This window comes from Carassius gibelio, chromosome B19, assembly GCF_023724105.1.
Source record: "Carassius gibelio isolate Cgi1373 ecotype wild population from Czech Republic chromosome B19, carGib1.2-hapl.c, whole genome shotgun sequence".
NCBI lineage: Eukaryota > Metazoa > Chordata > Actinopteri > Cypriniformes > Cyprinidae > Carassius > Carassius gibelio.
Window position 1 is genome coordinate 32,736,705 of NC_068414.1, and position 19,226 is coordinate 32,755,930.

At 34.9% G+C, this 19,226-nt stretch overlaps 1 long non-coding RNA gene across 1 annotated transcript; it reads left to right on the top strand.

The window, feature by feature from the left end:
• Positions 1-889: 889 nt before the first annotated feature.
• Positions 890-7,470, top strand: LOC127979731 (uncharacterized). Its single transcript, XR_008158852.1, has 2 exons — positions 890-1,908; positions 7,018-7,470. It is a non-coding gene; the product is annotated as an uncharacterized LOC127979731 (long non-coding RNA).
• Positions 7,471-19,226: the final 11,756 nt, after the last annotated feature.

Genomic DNA, 19,226 nt, shown 5'->3' on the forward strand with positions numbered 1-19,226 from the left:
CAACATTTTACAGAACTGCCACTTTCCTGGAGTCTCCAGAATTTCTCGGTGTCCGGCTCTGAGAGACTTAAGATCCCAAAAAATGATTTAATTAGAATACCATGAAGTATTGTGAAATACTATATATTAAGGCTTTATATATAGGCTTTATGAACAGATTAGAGTGACTCGTGAAGGACCAGCACCACCTCCTCTTGTTCGATGGTTTGAGGAGTATATCTTCCAGAATCCAGGATTAAGATTTAAGAGCTCATTTTTATTCCACCTCCTTTCCTGAAAGTCTGTCTTGCAGAATTGACTAAAAATTAATCTTCACATTATTTCCTAATTATTTTGCAATTCTTTTTGTCAGTTCTTCTTGACCTGTTTTTCTCTTCCAGCTTTCCTGGACTATTGTATAGCACTCATAAATGATTAAATAAAAAATAATGGTAGTTATTAAGATTGATATGGTTTGGAATTGGTAAAAAATGCTTGGAAAAAAATCACAATAAAACAATGTTTTAATGTTTAAGTTTGGAATATTAACTGACGTGAATGAATGCTATATAAACATTGTTCATGTTAACATAATGTTTATGAATGGAATCTTATTGTAAAGTGTTACTAAAGTTATATATATATATATATTGTTCTGTGAATGTGATTTTAAAGTCTAGATGATTCGGATTAACCCTTTAACTGCCATATCCTTTAAAACCTCACTGCCAGAGGGATATTGTGAATGCATGTGCCCGCTGGGCACAGTTTACCTGATGCCACCGGGGTGGCGATGGCATTGGTGGCTTGAGCCCGACATCGCTGCTTGCAGCTATATTTATTATTATTATTATTATTTTCCAACGTCTCGGGGGCTTTTGGGGCCCTTAACATGCTTAAAACGTCTTGAAAATTGGCACACAGATTGGAACCTGCGGCCATTAGGGCCGGGCAGAGACTGATACACGGGCGTGGCACAGGGGCTCTACAGCGCCCCCTGGAATATGGAGGGCCATATATCATACATTCTTGCTCGTAGACGTATGAAACTCGGTACACATATAAATCTCATCAATCCAAACAACTTTTGTATTGCATATCATAGGCTCCGCCCAACAGGAAGTTGGCTATTTAGGGTTTAGTATTCAAATTTTTCGTCAAAGTTGTGGGGGCTTTTGGGGTCCTTAACATACTCAAAAACTCTTGAAAATTTGCGCACACTTTGGAATCTGTGGCCTTTAGGAGCCTGCAGAGGCTGGGACCCGGGCGTGGCACAGGGGCTCTACGGCGCCCCCTGGAACACAGTCAGAAATGTTGATGTATAGCTCACACATACTTGCACATATTCATATGAAACTCAGTACACATATAGATCTCATCGTGCCGAACAACTTTCGTATTGCATGTCATAGGCTCCGCCCATCAGGAAGTCAGCTATTTAGAGTTATGTAAAAAGCGCATGCTCTGGAATTTGAAATACTTGTCATAGGTTTTTTGCTCGATTGCCGCCAAACTCGGTCAACATGATCTCAAGACACTGGGGATGAAAAATTGCCAGGGGATTTTTGATATCTCGAACGGTTTGCTCGTGGCGAGGCGTTGAAATTATGGCGAGAAATGAGAAACAGGAAGTGTCTAATACCATCCACATACATTTCCTGATTTTAATCAAACTTCATCAGATTATTCGTTGTATGATGTCGATCGCATATATGTGACTATTAGGAGTCAAAGTTATAGCGCCACCAACTGGCAGAAGGAAGTGTGTCATTTTCAAAATGATTTGAATTCAGCATCTTATTATTACTCGATTTGCTTCAAACTTCATCAGAATAATGTTAAAACACAGCCGATATAAATCTGCAAGGGGGATATTGATATCTAAAAAATTGTTGGCGTGGCAACATGTCAAACTGGAATACTTCTCAGGTGATTTTGAGGCAAATAACATACTTAGAATTTCACAAAACTCTGAACACACATCAGTATTTCTGATAGGAACTTAAATTGTGAATGGATTTTGGATAGCTTGAATGGTTTTGCCGTGGTGATTTTTTGAAATGACCTTACAAAGGGAATCATTATTGTATTTTTAAATTGCAGCTTCCAAACACGTCAAAGAATTTTTTCATACAGATGAAAAAGTCATTCTGAGGAAATATGCATAGTTTCACGACTTTACAACACTGTATGGATAACAGAAAATTTAAAAACTGTCAGACATCTCATCTCACTCTGTCCCTCTGTATATGTGCTTCAGACTTCCATTGTCTGAGAGAAATTGCGCCCCTACAGGTTCAATTCCCGGACTTTTACTTTCACTTTTAAATCGGTTAAAAATACAAATAAATACTTAGATTTAATTCACACTGACAAGCTAAACCAACATATCTGATTATTACCGGTTCAGGGCTCATGGATAAATTATTTCTGGCCAGAGATACGTGAGAAATAGGAGAGATGAATCACGCTGTGATCACGAGCGTCTGGAGTAAAGAGCTCAGAGAAAACGAATTTATTCCTGTTTTAAAGCTTTTAAAAATAAATTATTACAGCGATATCACACAATCAACCAATTAGAACACACCAAGAGCTAAATTCAGATGTTTTTGAACTGTTTGTGTGAAAATGAAATATTTGTGGCTGCCTATCTGAAATCACCGCTCCGATCAGCGCGTACAGTGTCGAGCTCAAAACAAACGAATTTATTCTTGTTTAAGAGCTTTTTTAAATAAAATATTACCACAAATGCACACAATAAACCCATTGTAACACTACAAGAGCTAAATGCAGGTGTTTGTGACCAGTTTAAGTGTGCAAGACTATTTGAAAGCGCGACTGGCAGAATAACATATCTCTTGAGCTGCAGGTTTCTGTCTTTCGTCGTACGAACGAACACATCACGGACAAGATTATTTCAAAATACATAATAGCTTGGCGACTATAAACGAAAACAGCCACGTGAACATAAACTGGATCTACTGGATTTGAATATTAAAGTGACCACATTTACCACTTGCTTCTGTCTTCAATTTTAATCTATATAAAAAAGGAAACTCATTCGACTTGGCTGCTTTTTTAATGTGTGCGTATTTATTTATTTACCTTTTTATACATTTTGTATAATTTCATAGTTTGTGTATTACAATTATAAAAACAAAAATAAATTTAGCCACTCACATAGAAATAGCTTAGGCCTTAACCTTTTTCTGACAGTTTTAGGGATTTTTAAAAATCCTAAAAAAAACTTATTTGTGCTGCAAATAATAATTTCAAACTCATTTGATACTGACCTATGACATCCTGTGACATTATATTTATTTGAATTTACATAATCTCATGGATGTAACAGTAAATCTGTTCAGCTCACAGATCAATACTAAGCTGTAATGCAAGCAGAACTTTCACAAATGCTTATGAGTCATTTAAGGATTTGATAACACTGTAAAATAATGTCTAATTTGTTAACATTAGCAAATGCATTGATAACACTTTATAATAACTGCACTCATTAGTAAATAGTCAGTTCATGCTTTATAAAGCCTTGTCCCAATATTAATAGTCAGTAGTAAGCAGTTTATAAATACAGCTATAAATAGCTTGTCCTTGGTTTATAAGCACATTTATTAAAAAGGAGAGTAAAGGGTCAGTTATCTTCCTATGAAAAATAAAAGATAAAAATAAACAAACAACAACACAGATTGATACAGAACTCAGAAATTTTATTGTGGATTTATGATAAAATCAGCCTGTAAATGAATTCATACTCCTCCTCATACTACTCCATACTCCTTTTTCAACATGATGCCAATATACTGAGATGTTAAATTGTGAATGGGTTTAGGATAGCTTAAATGGTGTTGCCATAGAGATTTATTAAAGTAACATAAAAAATACAATAGTTATTTTACTATATCTTTAAAATTTTTCATGCTAACTCTTCATAATTTTTTATATAAGTAGAAGTCCTCATTTGAAGGAAGCACAGTAAGTTTCATAGCTTTATCATTTTCAAGAGCCAGCATAAAATTAAAACTATCATAACTTATAAATCAAGCTTGCAATTCTTAGTACCTATAATGGCCACCAGAGGGAGCTATAGGATTACTTTTAAATAATTATTGGAGAAACGAGTATGATTTAAATAATTTATAGAAATCTTTCAAATAAAATAATATGTATTTTAGGAATTTTACTGATAAAATGACCCTCACTTAATTAGAATAACAAGCTGAAGTATTGTGAACTGTATATTAAGAATAATTCTTTATAGGCTTTATGGACAGATACGTTTTGAGTGACTCTTAGGTTCAGCACCACATCCTCTTTTACCACTGTTTAAAGAATTAATCTTACAGAACAGGTGTGAATGAATTTTGGATAGCTTGAATGGTTTTGTCGTGGTGATTTTTTGAAATAATAGTAAAAAAGGAACCAGTAAAAAAAAGTGCAGCTTCTAAACACTTCAAAAAAATGTACACATAGAAGACAAGTCGTTCTGAGGAAATATGCATAGTTTCATGACTATACAACATTATATGGATGACAGAAAATTAAAAAACATACATCTGATGTCACTCTGTCCCTCTGTCACTGTGGGTAATGTGTGTGTGTGTGTGTGTGTGTTTTAAGTGAATTAGGTGTGAAACTATCAGTGAGCATTTAGTCTCCAGCGCCAACATTTTACAGAACTGCCACTTTCCTGGAGTCTCAGAATTACAATGTGTCAGGTTCTGAGAGATCTAAGATTCCAAAAAAATATTTAATTAGAATACCATGAAGTATTGTGAAATACTATATATTAAGTCTTTATATATAGACTTTATGAACTGATTAGAGTGACTCGTGAAGGACCAGCACCACCTCCTCTTGTTTGATGGTTTGAGGAATATATCTTCCAGAATCCGGGATTAAGATTTAGGAGCTCATTTTTATTCCACCTCCTTTCCTGAAAGTATGTCTTGCAGAATTGACTAAAAATTAATCTTCACATTAATTCCTAATTCTTTTGCAATTCTTTTTGTCAGTTCTTCTTGACCTGTTTTTCTCTTCCAGCTTTCCTGGACTATTGTATAGCACTCATAAATGATTAAATAAAAAATAATGGTAGTTATTAAGATTGATATGGTTTGGAATTGGTAAAATGTGCTTGGAAAAAAATCACAATAAAACAATGTTTTAATGTTTAAGTTTGGAATATTAACTGACATGAATGAATGCTATATAAATATTGTTCATGTTAACATAATGTTTATAAATGAAATCTTATTGTAAAGTGTTACTAAAGTTATATATATATATATATATATTGTTCTGTGAATGTGATTTTAAAGTCTAGATGATTCGGATTAACCCTTTAACTGCCATATCAAGTTCAAGTTCAAGTTCAAGTTCAATTTATTTGTATAGCGCATTTACAACAGCCTCCTGGCTGACCAAAGTGCTTTAACATAAGAGCAAGAATATTACACATACATAAAAATAGACCAGACAAAAAATTTAAAACCACCCATTTCAAAATGTAGCATAACACAGTAGTCAGTACACTAAGGAAAATAAAAAAGTTTTTAGCAAAGATTTAAAAATAGACAAGGAAGGGGCCAGTCTGATCTCTAAAGGCAGGGTATTCCAGAGTCGTGGCCCAGCCACTGCAAATGCACGCTCCCCTCTACGCTCCCCTCTATCCTTTAAAACCTCACTGCCAGAGGGATATTGTGAATGCATGTGCCCGCTGGGCACAGTTTACCTGATGCCACCGGGGTGGTGATGGCATTGGTGGCTTGAGCCCGCCATCGCTGCTTGCAGCTATATTTATTATTAGGGCTCAAGCCTGGAGGGCGAGAGCCCTATTGTTTTCCTTAGGATTATTTTTTATTAGGGCTCAAGCCTGGAGGGCGAGAGCCCTATTGTTTTCCTTAGGATTATTTTTTATTATTATTATTATTATTATTATTATTTTTTTTTTTTTCTAACGTTACGGGGGCTTTTGGGGCCCTTAACATGCTTAAAAAGTCTTGAAAATTGGCACACACATTGGAACCTGCGGCCATTAGGGCCGGGCAGAGACTGATACACGGGCGTGGCACAGGGGCTCTACAGCGCCCCCTGGAATATGGAGGGCCATATATCATACATACTTGTACGTAGACATACGAAACTCGGTACACATATAGAACTCATCAATACAAACAACTTTCGTATTGCATATCATAGGCTCCGCCCAACAGGAAGTTGGCTATTTAGGGTTTATTATTCATATTTGTCGTCAAAGTTGTGGGGGCTTTTGGAGTCCTTAACATACTCAAAAACTCTTGGAAATTTGCACACACCTTTGGATCTGTGGCCTTTAGGAGCCTGCAGAGGTTGGGACCCGGGCGTGGCACAGGGGCTCTACGGCGCCCCCTGGAACACAGTCATTAATATTGATGTATAGCTCACACATACTTACACGTATTAATATGAAACTCAGTACACATATAGATCTCATCGTGCCGAACAACTTGCGTATTGCATGTCATAGGCTCCGCCCAACAGGAAGTCAGCTATTTAGAGTTATGTAAAAAGCGCATGCTCTGGAATTTGATATACTTGTCATAGGTTTTTTACTCGATTGCCACCAAACTCGGTCAACATGATCTCAAGACATTGGGGATGAAAAATTGCCAGGGGATTTTTGATATCTCGAACGGTTTGCTCGTAGCGAGGCGTTTAATTTATGGCGAGAATTGAGAAACAGGAAGTGTCTAATACCATCCACATACATTTCCTAATTTTAATCAAACTTCATCAGATTATTCATTGTATGATGTCGATCGCATATATGTGACTATTAGGAGTCAAAGTTATAGCGCCACCAACTGGCAGCAGGAAGTGTGTCATTTTCAAAATGCTTTGAATTCAGCATCTTATTTTTACTCGATTTGCTTCAAACTTCATCAGAATAATGTTAAAACACAGCCGATATAAATCTGCTGGGGGGATATTGATATCTAAAAATATTGTTGCCGTGGCAACATGTCAAACTGGAATACTTCTCAGGTGATTTTGAGGCATATAACATGCTTAGAATTTCATCAAACTCAGAACACATATCAGTATTAGTGACAGCTAGACACTGGCAAAAGTTCATAAGAGGGCGTGGAAGAGGCACTCTATAGCGCCACCTTTTGTCAAAAGTGAGGGGGTTAGTTTTAGCTACAGACACCAAACTCAGTACAAAAATTGTTCTTATCAAGACGGACAACTTTCTAATTCACAGTCATCAGCTACGACCAACAGGAAGTCGGCTATTTTGATTTGAATGTGGATTGTTTTTTACATTTAGCTGTGAATTAATGCATACTGCTCAGAGGAGAGTAACACTATACACACCAAACTTGGTGTACATGTTGAAAAAACATTGAGGAACTTAAATTGTGAATGGGTTTTGGATAGCTTGGATGGTTTTGTCGTGGTGATTTTTTTAAATGACAATAAAGATGGAACTATTAATTTTCCTGCATTTTTAAATTCCAAACACTTCAAAACCTTTTTTCATACAGAAAAAAAGTTATTCTGAGTAAATATGCATAGTTTCATGACTTTACAACACTGTATGGATAACAGAAAATTAAAAAACTGTCAGACATCTCATCTCACTCTGTCCCTCTGTTTGAGTATTATGTGCTGAGACTTACATTGTCTGAGAGAAAATGCGCCCCTACAGGTTCAATTCCTGAAAGGGAAATTCGACTGAAAGGGAGGAGACTCTCTTTTAGTTTCATTTTTAAATCGGTTAAAATACAAATAAATACTTAGATTTAATTCACACTGACAAGCTAAACCAACATATATGATTATTACCGGTTCAGGGCTCATGGATAAATTATTTCTGGCCAGAGATACGTGAGAAATAGGAGAGATGAATCACCGCTGTGACCACGAGCGTCTGGAGTAAAGAGCTCAGAAAAAACGAATTTATTCCTGTTTTAAAGCTTTTAAAAATAAAGTATTGCAGCGATATCACACAATTCACCAATTAGAGCACACCAAGAGCTAAATTAAGATGTTTTTGAACTGTTTGTGTGAAAATGATATATTCGCGGCTGCCTATATCTGAAATCACTGCCTCTGATCAGCGCGCACAGTGTCACAAGTTCAAAACTAACGAATTTATTCTTGTTTAAGAGCTTTTTAAAATAAATTATTGCCATAAATGCACACAATACATCCATTATAACACAACACGAGCTAAATGCAGGTCTTTTGTGACCCGTTTAAGTGTGCAAGACTATTTGAAAGCGCGACTGGCAGAATAACATATATCTCTCGAGCTGCAGGATTCTGCCTTTCGTCGTAAGAACGAACACTTCAAGGACAAGATTATTTCAAAATACATAATAGCTTGGCGAATATAAACGAAAACAGCCACGTGAACATAAACTGTTGAGAAATAAATCTAAAGTGGATCTACTGGAATTTAATATTAAGTGACCGCATATACCAGCTGCTTCTGTCTTCAATTTTAATCTATATAAAAAATTAAACTCATTCATCTTGGCTGCTTGTTTAATGTGTGTACGTATCTATTTATTATTTTGCTCTAACAAGACTTAATCTATATTTAATTAAATCAATTACATTTTATTTTACATTTTATTTTTCCATTTCTGCATCTAAACGCCTAAAAACTATTGTATACTATTGTTAGCAATTTCTTTATCGTCCAATTTATCCGGTGTACACGCTTTTATTTTCATAATAAACTTGTTTGTTAGATTATACACAGTTATAGTGGTCTATAATAAATATTGACAGGTTTTATTCAAGCTGTTTAGAATGATTGCCTTAGGCTAATTTTTTAAAATGTAAATCCAAAAAAAAAAAAAATAAATAAATAAAAAACATTGGAAAACAATAACTTGTACTTTTTTATACATTTTGTATAGTTTCATAGTTTATGCATTATAGTTATAAAAACAAACAAATTTAGCCACTCACATAGAAATCTTAGGCCTTATCCTTTTCTGACAGTTTTAGGGATTTTTAAAAATCCTAAAAAACCTTATTTGTGCTGCAAATAATAATTTCAAACTAATTTGATACTGACCTCTGACATCCTGTGACATGATATTTATTTGAATTTACATAATCTCATGGATGTAACAGTAAATCTGTTCAGCTCACAGATCAAGACTAAGCTGTAATGCAAGCAGAACTTTCACAAATGCTTGTAGGTCAATAAAATCATTACAAAACACTTAAAAATCATTTAAGGGATTTGATAACACTGTAAAATAATGTCTAATTTGTTAACATTAGCAAATGCATTGATAACACTTTATAATAACTGCACTCATTAGTAAATAGTCAGTTCATGCTTTATAAAGCCTTGTCCCAATATTAATAGTCAGTAGTAAGCAGTTTATAAATACAGCTATAAATAGCTTGTTCTTGGTTTATGAGCACATTTATTAAAAAGGAGAATAAAGGGTCAGTTATCTTCCTATGAAAAAAATAAAAAAATAAAATAAACAAACAACACAGATTGATACAGAACTCAGAAATGTTATTGTGGATTTATGATAAACTCAGCCTGTAAATGAATTCATAATCCTCCAAGAAGACACAAGTAGTTCACACCAAACTTTTTCAACATGATGCCAATATACTGAAGATGTTAAATTTCGAATGGGTTTAGGATACCTTAAATGGTGTGGCCATAGCGATTTATGAAAGTAACATAAAAAAAAATACAATAGTTATTTTACTATATCTTTAAAATTTTTAATTCCAACTCTTCATAATTTTTTATATACGTAGAAGTCATCATTTGAAGGAAGCACAGTAAGTTTCATAGCTTTATCATTTTCAAGAGCCAGCATAAAATTAAAACTATCATAACATATAAATCAAGCTTGCAATTCTTAGTACCAATAATGGTCACCAGAGGGAGCTATAGGATTACTTTTAAATAATTATTGTAGAAACAAGTATGATTTAAATCATTTATAGAAATCTTTCAAAGAAAAATAATATGAATTTTATGTATTTTACTGATAAAATGACCCTCACTTAATTAGAATAACAAGCTGAAGTATTGTGAACAGTATATTAAGAATAATTCTTTATAGGCTTTATGGACAGATACGTTTTGAGTGACTCTTGAAGGATCAGCACCACATCCTCTTTTACCACTGTTTAAAGAATGTATCTAACAGTACAGGTGCGGATGAATTTTGAATGGCTTGAATGGTCTTGTCGTGGTGATTTTTTGAAATAACAATAAAAAAGTAACCGGTAAATGTCTTTACTTTTTTTAAGTGCAGCTTCTAAACACTTCAAAAAAATGTACACATAGAAGACAAGTCATTCTGAGGAAATATGCATGGTTTCATGACTATACAACACTATATGGATGATAGAAAATTAAAAAACTATCATACATCTGATGTCACTCTGTCCCTCTGTCACTGTGGGTAATGTGTCTGTGTGTGTGTGTGTGTGTGTGTGTGTGTGTGTGTGTGTGTGTGTTAAGTGAATTAGGTGTGAAACTATCAGGGAGCATTTAGTCTCCAGCGCCAACATTTTACAGAACTGCCACTTTCCTGGAGTCTCAGAATTACAATGTGTCAGGTTCTGAGAGATCTAAGATTCCAAAAAATGATTTAATTAGAATACCATGAAGTATTGTGAAATACTATATATTAAGACTTTATATATAGGCTTTTTGAACAGATTAGAGTGACTTGTGAAGGACCAGCACCACCTCCTCTTGTCCGATGGTTTGAGGAATATATCTTCCAGAATCCGGGATTAAGATTTAGGAGCTCATTTTTATTCCACCTCCTTTCCTGAAAGTCTGTCTTGCAGAATTGACTAAAAATTAATCTTCACATTAATTCCTAATTATTTTGCAATTATTTTTGTCAGTTCTTCTTGGCATGTTTTTTTTTCTTCTTCTTCTTTTCTGACCTCATGACCCAGTCAGCATTTTTCTACAATGGTCAAGTCTTAACTTATCCATTTCTGTATTGGATTTGTGTTTGATATTTCTCATGGGTATTTCATAATTTTCGACTTTGAGTTAAAACAGTTTGAGTTAAAACTCTTTTTTATTGCATTTCATCTGTAAAAGAAAACATGCCCAATAATTCTGCACACATGAATATAAGGAGTTTTTCTCTTCCAGCTTTCCTGGACTATTGTATAGCACTCATAAATGATTAAATAAAAAATAATGGTAGTTATTAAGATTGATATGGTTTGGAATTGGTAAAATGTGCTTGGAAAAAAATCACAAAAAAACAATGTTTTAATGTTTAAGTTTGGAATATTAACTGACATGAATGAATGCTATATAAATATTGTTCATGTTAACATAATGTTTAGAAATGAAATATTATTGTAAAGTGTCACTAAAGTTATATATATTGTTCTGTGAATGTGATTTTAAAGTCTTGATGATTCTGATTAACCCTTTAACTGCCTTATCCTTTAAAACCTCACTGCCAGAGGGATATTGTGAATGCATGTGCCCGCTGGGCACAGTTTACCTGATGCCACCGGGGGTGGCGATGGCATTGGTGGCTTGAGCCCGCCATCGCTGCTTGCAGCTATATTTATTAGGGCCCGAGCCAATGGGCGCAGGGCCCTATTGTTCCCCTAAGGATTATTCTTCTTATTATTAGGGCTCAAGCCCAAAGGGCGAGAGGCCTATTGTTTTCCTTAGGATTATTTTTTATTATTATTATTATTATTATTATTATTATTATTATTTTTTTCCAACGTCTCGGGGGCTTTTGGGGCCCTTAACATGCTTAAAAAGTCTTGAAAATTGGCACACAGATTGGAACCTGCGGCCATTAGGGCCGGGCAGAGACTGATACACGGGCGTGGCACAGGGGCTCTACAGCGCCCCCTGGAATATGGAGGGCCATATATCATACATTCTTGCTCGTAGACGTATGAAACTCGGTACACATATAAATCTCATCAATCCAAACAACTTTTGTATTGCATATCATAGGCTCCGCCCAACAGGAAGTTGGCTATTTAGGGTTTAGTATTCAAATTTTTCGTCAAAGTTGTGGGGGCTTTTGGGGTCCTTAACATACTCAAAAACTCTTGAAAATTTGTGCACACTTTGGAATCTGTGGCCTTTAGGAGCCTGCAGAGGCTGGGACCCGGGCGTGGCACAGGGGCTCTACGGCGCCCCCTGGAACACAGTCAGAAATGTTGATGTATAGCTCACACATACTTGCACATATTCATATGAAACTCAGTACACATATAGATCTCATCGTGCCGAACAACTTTCGTATTGCATGTCATAGGCTCCACCCAACAGGAAGTCAGCTATTTAGAGTTATGTAAAAAGCGCATGCTCTGGAATTTGAAATACTTGTCATAGGTTTTTTTCTCGATTGCCGCCAAACTCGGTCAACATGATCTCAAGACACTGGGGATGAAAAATTGCCAGGGGATTTTTGATATCTCGAACGGTTTGCTCGTGGCGAGGCGTTGAAATTATGGCGAGAAATTAGAAACAGGAAGTGTCTAATACCATCCACATACATTTCCTGATTTTAATCAAACTTCATCAGATTATTCGTTGTATGATGTCGATCGCATATATGTGACTATTAGGAGTCAAAGTTATAGCGCCACCAACTGGCAGAAGGAAGTGTGTCATTTTCAAAATGATTTGAATTCAGCATCTTATTATTACTCGATTTGCTTCAAACTTCATCAGAATAATGTTAAAACACAGCTGAAATAAATCTGCAAGGGGGATATTGATATCTAAAAAATTGTTGCCGTGGCAACATGTCAAACTGGAATACTTCTCAGGTGATTTTGAGGCAAATAACATACTTAGAATTTCACAAAACTCTGAACACACATCAGTATTTCTGATAGGAACTTAAATTGTGAATGGATTTTGGATAGCTTGAATGGTTTTGCCGTGGTGATTTTTTTAAATGACCTTACAAAGGGAATCATTATTGTATTTTTAAATTGCAGCTTCCAAACACGTCAAAGAATTTTTTCATACAGATGAAAAAGTCATTCTGAGGAAATATGCATAGTTTCACGACTTTACAACACTGTATGGATAACAGAAAATTAAAAAAACTGTCAGACATCTCATCTCACTTTGTCCCTCTGTTTGAGTATATGTGCTTCAGACTTCCATTGTCTGAGAGAAATAGCGCCCCTACAGGTTCAATTCCCGGACTTTTACTTTCACTTTTAAATCGGTTAAAAATACAAACAAATACTTAGATTTAATTCACACTGACAAGCTAAACCAACATATCTGATTATTACCGGTTCAGGGCTCATGGATAAATTATTTCTGGCCAGAGATACGTGAGAAATAGGAGAGATGAATCACCGCTGTGATCACAAGCGTCTGGAGTAAAGAGCTCAGAGAAAACGAATTTATTCCTGTTTTAAAGCTTTTAAAAATAAATTATTACAGCGATATCACACAATCAACCAATTAGAACACACCAAGAGCTAAATTAAGATGTTTTTGAACTGTTTGTGTGAAAATGAAATATTTGCAGCTGCCTATCTGAAATCACCGCCTCCGATCAGCGCGTACAGTGTCCAGCTCAAAACAAACGAATTTATTCTTGTTTAAGAGCTTTTTTAAATAAAATATTACCACAAATGCACACAATAAACCCATTGTAACACTACAAGAGCTAAATGCAGGTGTTTGTGACCCGTTTAAGTGTGCAAGACTATTTGAAAGCGCGACTGGCAAAATAACATATATCTCTCGAGCTGCAGGATTCTGTCTTTCGTCGTACGAACGAACACATCACGGACAAGATTATTTCAAAATACATAATAGCTTGGCGAATATAAACGAAAACAGCCACGTGAACATAAACTGGATCTACTGGATTTGAATATTAAAGTGACCACATTTACCACTTGCTTCTGTCTTCAATTTTAATCTATATAAAAAAGGAAACTCATTCGACTTGGCTGCTTTTTTAATGTGTGCCTATTTATTTATTTACCTTTTTATACATTTTGTATAATTTCATAGTTTGTGTATTACAATTATAAAAACAAAAATAAATTTAGCCACTCACATAGAAATAGCTTAGGCCTTAACCTTTTTCTGACAGTTTTAGGGATTTTTAAAAATCCTAAAAAAACCTTATTTGTGCTGCAAATAATAATTTCAAACTCATTTGATACTGACCTATGACATCCTGTGACATTATATTTATTTGAATTTACATAATCTCATAGATGTAACAGTAAATCTGTTCAGCTCACAGATCAATACTAAGCTGTAATGCAAGCAGAACTTTCACAAATGCTTATGAGTCATTTAAGGATTTGATAACACTGTAAAATAATGTCTAATTTGTTAACATTAGCAAATGCATTGATAACACTTTATAATAACTGCACTCATTAGTAAATAGTCAGTTCATGCTTTATAAAGCCTTGTCCCAATATTAATAGTCAGTAGTAAGCAGTTTATAAATACAGCTATAAATAGCTTGTCCTTGGTTTATAAGCACATTTATTAAAAAGGAGAGTAAAGGGTCAGTTATCTTCCTATGAAAAATAAAAGATAAAAATAAACAAACAACAACACAGATTGATACAGAACTCAGAAATTTTATTGTGGATTTATGATAAAATCAGCCTGTAAATGAATTCATACTCCTCCTCATACTACTCCATACTCCTTTTTCAACATGATGCCAATATACTGAGATGTTAAATTGTGAATGGGTTTAGGATAGCTTAAATGGTGTTGCCATAGAGATTTATTAAAGTAACATAAAAAATACAATAGTTATTTTACTATATCTTTAAAATTTTTCATTCTAACTCTTCATAATTTTTTATATAAGTAGAAGTCCTCATTTGAAGGAAGCACAGTAAGTTTCATAGCTTTATCATTTTCAAGAGCCAGCATAAAATTAAAACTATCATAACTTATAAATCAAGCTTGCAATTCTTAGTACCTATAATGGCCACCAGAGGGAGCTATAGGATTACTTTTAAATAATTATTGGAGAAACGAGTATGATTTAAATAATTTATAGAAATCTTTCAAATAAAATAATATGTATTTTAGGAATTTTACTGATAAAATGACCCTCACTTAATTAGAATAACAAGCTGAAGTATTGTGAACTGTATATTAAGAATAATTCTTAATAGGCTTTATGGACAGATACGTTTTAAGTGACTCTTGAAGGTTCAGCACCACATCCTCTTTTACCACTGTTTAAAGAATTAATCTTACAGAACAGGTGTGAATGAATTTTGGATAGCTTGAATGGTTTTGTCGTGGTGATTTTTTGAAATAATAGTAAAAAAGGAACCAGTAAAAAAAAGTGCAGCTTCTAAACACTTCAAAAAAATGTACACATAGAAGACAAGTCATTCTGAGGAAATATGCATAGTTTCATGACTATACAACATTATATGGATGACAGAAAATTAAAAAAACATACATCTGATGTCACTCTGTCCCTCTGTCACTGTGTGTGTGTGTTTGTGTGTGTTTTAAGTGAATTAGGTGTGAAACTATCAGTGAGCATTTAGTCTCCAGCGCCAACATTTTACAGAACTGCCACTTTCCTGGAGTCTCAGAATTACAATGTGTCAGGTTCTGAGAGATCTAAGATTCCAAAAAAATATTTAATTAGAATACCATGAAGTATTGTGAAATACTATATATTAAGACTTTATATATAGGCTTTATGAACCGATTAGAGTGACTCGTGAAGGACCAGCACCACCTCCTCTTGTTCGATGGTTTGAGGAGTATATCTTCCAGAATCCGGGATTAAGATTTAGGAGCTCATTTTTATTCCACCTCCTTTCCTGAAAGTCTGTCTTGCAGAATTGACTAAAAATTAATCTTCACATTAATTCCTAATTCTTTTGCAATTCTTTTGTCAGTTCTTCTTGACCTGTTTTTCTCTTCCAGCTTTCCTGGACTATTGTATAGCACTCATAAATGATTAAATAAAAAATAATGGTAGTTATTAAGATTGATATGGTTTGGAATTGGTAAAATGTGCTTGGAAAAAAATCACAATAAAACAATGTTTTAATGTTTAAGTTTGGAATATTAACTGACATGAATGAATGCTATATAAATATTGTTCATGTTAACATAATGTTTATAAATGAAATCTTATTGTAAAGTGTTACTAAAGTTATATATATATATATATATTGTTCTGTGAATGTGATTTTAAAGTCTAGATGATTCGGATTAACCCTTTAACTGCCATATCAAGTTCAAGTTCAAGTTCAAGTTCAATTTATTTGTATAGCGCATTTACAACAGCCTCCTGGCTGACCAAAGTGCTTTAACATAAGAGCAAGAATATTACACATACATAAAAATAGACCAGACAAAAAATTTAAAACCACCCATTTCAAAATGTAGCATAACACAGTAGTCAGTACACTAAGGAAAATAAAAAAGTTTTTAGCAAAGATTTAAAAATAGACAAGGAAGGGGCCAGTCTGATCTCTAAAGGCAGGGTATTCCAGAGTCGTGGCCCAGCCACTGCAAATGCACGCTCCCCTCTACGCTCCCCTCTATCCTTTAAAACCTCACTGCCTGAGGGATATTGTGAATGCATGTGCCCGCTGGGCACAGTTTACCTGATGCCACCGGGGTGGTGATGGCATTGGTGGCTTGAGCCCGCCATCGCTGCTTGCAGCTATATTTATTTTTATTTTTTATGAACCTTCCGGGGGTTTTTGGGGGCCTTAACATACTAAAAAACTCTTGGAAATTGGCACACACATTGGAACCTGCGGCCATCAGGACGCCACAGAGGCTGGGACCCGGGCGTGGCACAGGGGCTCTACAGCGCCCCCTGGAACACAGTCAGAAACCTTGAACCATAGCTCACACACACTTGCATGTATTTATATGAAACTCAGTACACTTATAGATCCCATTGAGCTGAACAACTTTTGCACTCTATGTCATAGGCTCCGCCCAACAGGAAGTCAGCTATTCAGGGCTGTTTAAAAAATGCATGCTCTGGAATTTGAAATACTCCTCTGAGGACTTTCAACCGTTTGCTTCGAAACTCGGTGAACATGATCTCAAGACATTGGGGATGAAAAATTGCGAGGGGATTTTTGATATCTCGAAGGGTTTGCCCGTGGCGTGGCGTTGAATTTAGGGCAAAAAATTAGAAACAGGAAATGCCTAATAACATCCACATACATTACCTGAGTTTGATTAAACTTCATCGGTTTGTTCGAAGTATGATACCGATCGTATATATGTGACTATTAAGAGTCAACGTTATAGCGCCACCAACTGGCAGCAGGAAATTGAGTCATTTTCAAAATGCTTTGAATTCAGCATCTTATTTTTACTCGATTTGCTTCAAACTTCATCAGAATAATGACAAAACATGGCCGATGTAAACCTGTTGTGGGAATATTGATATCTTATATATTGTTGCCATGGCAACGTGTCAAACGTGAATATTCTGTTATGGTGATTTTGAGGCAGATAACAACCTCAGATTTACATGAAACTCAAAACACATATCAGTATTATTGATAGCTGGACAATGGAAAAAGCTTTTACAAGGGCGTGGAAGAGGCACTCTATAGCGCCACCTTTTGTCAAAAGTGGGGGGGTTAGTTTTAGCTACAGACACCAAACTCGTTACATGTATTGTTCTTATCAAGACGGACAACTTTCTAATTCACAGTTATCAGCTACGACCAACAGGAAGTCGGCTATTTTGATTTGAATATGGATTTTTGAAAAAAAAATTGAGCTGTGATTTAATCCATACTTCTCAGAGGAAAAGTTCAATATACTCACCAAACTTTATCTACATGTTGCAAAAACATTGAGGAACTTAAATTGCAAACGGATTTTGGTTAGCTTGAACGGTTTTGTCGTGGTGATTTTTTGAAATGACAGTCAAAAAAGGAATCATTAACTGTCTTGTATTTTTAAATTGCAGCTTCCAAACACTTAAAAGCATTTTCTCATACAGAGATCAAATCATTCTGAGGAAATATGCATAGTTTCATGACTTTACGACACTGTATGATTAAAAGAAAATTAAAAAACTGTCAGGCATCTCATCTCACTCTGTCCCTCTGTTTGAGGAATGTATGTGTGCTGACTGAGTGTGTGTGTGTGTGTGTGAGTGGGGGATGGGCATGAGCTGAGTGGCAGACAGACAAGGAGAGAGAGAGGGACTTAAACATCTCTTTAATCACCAGAAAAAAAATATTATTTTAAATTGTTTTTTTTTTGTTGTTGTTGTTGTTGTTGTTGCTAATTGTGCTGTTTTCATTACAGCTTAAGAAATCTCTTAGGCCGTATCCTTTTCTGACAGTTTCAGTGATTAAAAAAAAATTCTAAAAATACTTATTTGTGCTGCAAATAATAATTTCGGTCCCACTTTATATTAGGTGGCCTTAACTACTATGTACTTACATAAAAAAATAAGTACAATGTACTTATTGTGTTCAAATTGTATTGTAAAACACTTTTGCTGCTATTGAGGTGGGATAGGGGTAAGGTTAGGGAGAGGGTTGGAGGTATGGGTAAGTTTAAGGGTGGGTTAAGGTGTAAAGTATGGGTCAACAGTGTATTTATAAATGCAATTACAGAAATTAAATACAGATGTAATTACATGTAGTTTTTTTTAAATATAAGTACAATGTAAAAACATGCATGTACACAATAAGTACATTGTACTAAATTATTAATTAAAATGTAAGTACATAGTAGTTAAGGCCACTTAATATAAAGTGGGTCCAAAATTTCAAACTCATTTGATACTGACCTCTGACACCCTGTGATTGACATTAATCTGAATTGATATAATCTCATGGATGTAACAGTAAAACTGTTCAGCTCACAGATGACGACCAAGCTGTGATGCAAGCAGAACTATTTCACAAATGCTTATAGGTCAATAAATTTATAACAAAACACTTTTAATTACTTAAGGATTTGGTAACAAATTAAAATAATGTCTCATTTTTTAACATTAGTAAATGCATTGGTAGATACCTACAAAATACCTACCACAAAGTATCTTGGTAGGAAATCCGAATCCCAACAGGAAGTCGGTTATTTAGAATTTTCTCTGCAAAATTGGCGTTGTTTTTGCCATTTTCTGGGGATGTACTTTAACAAACTCCTCCTGGAGATTTATTCAGATCACCACCAAACTTGGTCAGTTAAATCTAAAGGCCTTTGCGATGTT